Here is a 6,000-nt window from a genome sequence, read left to right on the forward strand (position 1 = left end):
GATGGTTGCCAGCTACAAATGAGACATCTGTATTTGTCTACCTCTTAAGTGTAAAATGAAGGACCATTGTTTAAATACAAATAAGAATTTAAATCTGCCATCATTGTAAATAAAGAGATTAAAAGTTTGGAAGACAAAGCAGGGTTTAGCTAATGGTCAATCCAACTGAAATGGGTAATACATTTAGGGAAACCCTAAAACAAGTTAGGTTGATACACTATATTTATTTATCACTTGTACTGAATATTTGTTTGTTTGAATGCCTATTTTATTTGTATCTTTACTACTGTACAATTGTAACTATTTGTACCCCTTGGTGCAGTGTGTGCTTTTGCATTGACTCGTATATGTATATATGGTTGAACAAATGTAATCCCAGATTAATTTAGAACTCTTTCATCATGAACTGATTTATAAAAATCCAAAACAAATATTTGTGAATCCAGGGTTGCTGACATCAGGGGATACTTATTATTGCCATATAAAGGAACGTTAAAACTTCATATTGCAAATGCTTAATAATAAATTATTTGAAAATACAAGTGCTGAGTATATCATTTTCTTGACCAAATTGAAATATTCATCTTCTCTGTTGGACAGAATCAAGCTTTCAAAACCCAGTGGTATTTCAGTCTTTTTCAAATGTTTTATTTCATATTAAAGCCTTAAATATGAATGTGAGTTTTATCAGGGAAAAAGTACAGAGTAGCTCCAGACAAAATACTCTGGTGGCATTCAAACTATTACTGATTTATCGTTGTTAATGTGCTTTACGCTGCTTACTTAGAATGAAAGCCCTTAGCCTTAATCTGGGTGCAACCTCAGCTAATCATTTAAATGTTCGGTATCTTAAAGATGTAATGCTGTTCACCAGCCTGGTCAGTGGCACCGTATGAACACTGCATGGTACGACATGGCTCTAATCAACTTAACTAGATGTTCCATTAGCAACAGTTGTAGATGTGACTAGGTACTTTTTATTCGTTCCAGTCTCGAGGTTGCAGGCAAGTCAATACTCGACATGGACTTAAAACACTGCTCGAGATAAAACACTGCAGACAACAGACTGTTCAGAGACAATCTACACTAGTGCTACATGTATCATATTGCAGCAACCCATTCTTTTGAAAGCTACTGTCATCAATAACCAACATATTTAGCCTATAAAACAAATCCACACACCACAATGTACAATCAAGGAAGAGCATACCTTTTTTTTTCTTTGCAGATGATTAGACGAGTGCCATGCTGAAGAAGATGCTAGACACTCTTGTACAACATTATTATGCCGTTTAACTCAGGATGCTGCCTACATAACGCAATAGTAATAAACCCCAAAGTACCAAAAGGGAGCTGAACCATGCAGGGGAAATGAGGAATTAGTTTGGTCTTAATTGTGGCTATCAAGATAGAAGTGCACCAGAGGAGGGCAATTTGCCAGACATTGCACATCAGAGGATGTCCAGAACTAATTAGTTATACTGCAAACAATAGCTTAAAACATACATTTGATTATGTTACTCGTTGACAGTGCAAAATGACCTCTGTCCAGCTAAAGATAAAATGAGCTCAGATGAATGTAAGGGGGAAGAATAAATCACAGGCCATTCTTCAAACAGACGTAATACAGTATAATGATGGATTCAACTGTAAAGGAAAATCTGTTTTGCTCATTCTTCTGTCATTAAATTGTGTTTGGGGAATGGATTGGTCTAATTTTCCCTTCAGAGACACTTCCTTGGTACAATAATGGTTATTACATCTATAGAATAAACATGCAAATGACCCTGGTCTGATTTAACTGTCACAATCAGGCCATATATTCTACATAATTGGATGAGATCCAACCAAACAGTAAACAACCAAAAAGTACATTTACTTCTTGAGCACCATATGGAAATCCTATGCGTTCAAAAGCTGAGCCGAATAAGAACAGACTTTTACAACAGAAGGTAGCAGATAGTTGATTATCACACAACAATAACCACACGGTGAAAATACTTGAAAAACAACACTGTTCCACACATTCATATTTTTTAGTGTGCTATTGTTTCTTTATCTTAAACTCTTAGCATTGACCTTTCTGTATGAAGTCCATCAGATACAGCAGCAAAAGCGGCACGATTTTGTTCCAATATTGGTTATTCTTTTCTACCCTTAAAGAGACTTATTCACAATTGTAATATTTAAAAGTCCAAAACAATTAATCAGTGTGATTTACGATTGTTATTCTCCTTCATGTGTACAAGGGTGTGAGTCAGTCAGTCAGAGTGTGAGGATGTATTTGTATGCCAACATAGATGCAGATGTGGCTAGAGAGCGTGACTGGGAGCTGTACAGCTGCATGTTTACCTGTGAGCATAGGGAAACAGAGTGAGGCGCTCTCAGAGGAAGCACAGAGATCAGATCACACATCCACATTGACCAGATGCTCATCCATAGTCAATGAGCACGAAACTGTTGCTTCTCTTAAGCACGGCGCCATTAGAGTTGTGAGCCGGGGCTATCATGACTGGGCTGTGAGGTTTCAGCTCTGTACCTCTTGGACATTGATAGAGTCATTTACAGGTCCCAGAAGCTGTGAACAAATCTGTATCTATGAGCTCATATATGTGAAAATGTCAAATGAGTTTGATCTCACTGAGAAAGCAACCATCAAACTTCTGAACATTTCCCTGAGGGATCTGTTTTGTTCACGAAAAAAACAGAAAAATAATATTACAGGGTATAAAACTGTAAAACAAACCTTTGATTTTGATCATTCAAAAATGTGCTAGGGATATGTATTCAACAGAAAATGCACAGTTGGTCATGAGAGATGTATAAAGTTTCCATTGGATCACTATGACAGATTGGAGAGGGCATAATTGACTTGTGGTGTCAGCTGTGTTGTGCCCACAGGCTCGCTCTGGGCAGCCTGGGTAAATAGTGCTCGGCTCCCCCTGCAGAATCTCAATTACTTTACTTTCTTTGCTTTCTACCTGAGTCACTGTGCGTCAATTCAAGTGCTCTTTATTTCATTGATGTTCTTTAAGTCTGAAGGGTGCAAGTGGAAGTATTTTTTAAAAATAAACCATTTAGCACTTGAAACATTGTTCTTTCAAGATCCATTTCTCGCATGTATTCATATTTAGTGCAAACACTAAAAGGGAAGCAATCTCAGATGTCTTTTCAAGCCCAGTATTATTACCTTGTTGTGATAAACCTCAACAATAAAAGAATATAGTTATCCCTGAGGGAATAAGGAAGTCCTTTCAGCAGCAGTCTCACCGTTCACCTGAATCAAACTGACATTAAGGGGTCGCTTAAGGTACCAGACCAACATACAATTATCCCCCGACTCAGCAGTTCCCCTCAGCTCTATGGAGCATTTCCACATCTCTCAGTTTAACTCGAATGCTTTGGTTCACTTCCACCACTTCAGCAGGATTGTATTGGGAACAGTTTGCAGCTGTTTCCTGTGAAAACATCTCTAAAAACCACCTGCTCAGCACCAAATGGCAGACAACTAGCTTGTGAAAATAATCGAGAACTTAGCAGCTAAAGAGGCAGATATGTCCCTCAGGAGAAACAGAATGAAACAGATGGAATTTGCTGGATCGCTATCTGCTAGATGTAAAAAAAGGAAACCGTCTGCAACTACTACTGTCCGTTTAGCAACTTTACAAGGGGATATTCGTCTGTAATGCGTTTACAGTTTGTTTGCACTGATGGCCAAACAATGTGTTAATGCAGGTTTGAATATCGATTACTTAAAGGGGACCTATTATGCAAAATGCACTTTTGTACGTCTTTTATACATGAATATGTGTCCCCGGTGTTCCAGGGAACTCACCAAGTGTCAGAAAACACAACCCTCTCTATTTTCCTCCATACCCAAATCTCTAAAAAAGGGGCTGCAACGGATCTGATAAAAACTGATCCAGATTTGAACACTGTCCTGACGTCAGGACGGTGGCGCTACGTCTATTGGGCCAACTCCACCAATCAGGAGGAGACAGCCACGGCCATTGCCGTTCGAAAGCGCTGGAGACGATGTAGTACATATGCCAGGCCTCTAGATGGTGCTGTTGCTCACATAATCAACCCTTGCTAAGAGCTAACATTTTTCAAATTGAGCGAAATGAGGCATGGCTAAAATGCATGATCTGTTTGGTATTTTGAAAAAAAAAAAGTATAAATATGCCTTATATAGGTATGGTCCTATACTATATTATTCAAATATAGCATGATAGGTCCACTTTAAAACAAAAACAAACTAAGTTAAAGTTTCGGGTGAAAAAAAAACGTACTTACCTGTAAGTTTAAGAAACTAAGAGTTTAAAAAAAGTTATTTTGAACACATTTAATTCTTTATTTCTTATGAGCAACTGAAAACTAATCGTGGCAGCTTTAGATAAGACGATTATAAGTCCATCATGGATATTTTATGAAAAAGTCTTTAAGTTTATTATTGTATGTTTATTGTGAACTGTACACACTTTACAATGAATTATGTCTTAACAATCTATATGGTAACATTACACAATCATCTAGCCAGCAGGGGAGGGTGTTGTATCCTCTTTTCGAAGCAGGTCATGCTTCCCAGGGCGACTCTGATTGAAATCTGCTCAGCTCAACATGTGGCTGCCTTATTACCAGCCCTGTCACTCCATTACAGAGCGGCAGAATCTTATTACATGCCCCTACTTGGCATCCTAATTGGGTTTTCCCACCAAGACTTTTTCAAACGTCTGAATTACTTTCCCACTACTGTGAATACACAATCACTCAGCGCACATTAGCAGATATGCACCTCAGGAGCGGTGGCTGCTGCTTGAAAAGAGTCATTGTCTTCACGGGGCTTTTATTTGCTTTAAATGTAAGGGATCCATCCTTTAGAGATTTTAGCGAGGAGTTAGTGAAGCCAACCAAAACATTTATGGTCGGAGTCAAACTACTACATGATTGAAAATGATTGTGCATGTTCATGTCCCTTGTGAAAAGCGTGCTTGTCAAATAAACATTTGATTGATGTTTTAATAAGTGAAAAGCACTGCTTGGGGAAGACATTCCGGCATAAATGTGTGACTTCATCTGTCTTCCACTAGATAGAAAAGATGACTTGAATATTTTAAGGTTAAGTGCAATGCCTGAGAGCCATATTATAATGCGGTTCGTGATGCAAAGATTAAATGCGTGATCATCCTTTATCTTCTACTTCTTTGACAAATCTAAGCATTTGCAGGAAAGCGGTATCTTTGTGAAGTTGCAAACTCATTCTATTCAACATCCATTCAAATAAAATGCACTCTTTTCTGTCTCCCTCACACAAGCTCTGCTTCCACTCTGATTCAGGTGAGACCTTCAGTGAGTGACAAAGCCATTAGTGCACTGTCTTTGATACGTGAAAAGGAAATTCAGCTTCAGTCCTTGACAAGAATGGCGCACTAACACCTTTGATCTCCTAAAAGACCTTGCATTGCCCAAACAGTTTTCACTCTTCATCAAATGAATGCATCTTCCCTTTCTGGATTACCTTAGTAACACATTCAGTCAATACCATGTGGGATCATTTAGTAATCTTCAAAGAGAAGCTCCAAAATGAAGACTTCTCCTTGTCCCAGAACATTTACATATTTTCAGAACATTTACATATTTTCTGGGACAGGAAGATGTCTCGGCTTCATTTCCATCATTCTGACAAGTTTGTAACAGATGTTTTTGACACATGAGATGTCAGCTTTTCATTGTTTTAGTACATCTGCAAGTACTGAAAACAGTACAACAAACACTGCTGGTTGTTTATGAAATGGTTTATTACATTTCTAGTCTCGCTCAGATCTATCAACCCACAGCATGTTCGTAGATTGAATTGGATTTAATATTCTCCAATCAGCATTTCCAAGCTTTGTTCAGGTGTATCCGATCAAATGAAATTGCTTCCAACACAAATAAATCGAATTAGCTGAGAACACAGACTTATTCAGCGCAGTGCTGTGACAGCTGATTGAGAGGTGA

This window comes from Trematomus bernacchii, unplaced genomic scaffold (assembly GCF_902827165.1).
Source record: "Trematomus bernacchii unplaced genomic scaffold, fTreBer1.1, whole genome shotgun sequence".
Classification (NCBI taxonomy): Eukaryota; Metazoa; Chordata; class Actinopteri; order Perciformes; family Nototheniidae; genus Trematomus; species Trematomus bernacchii.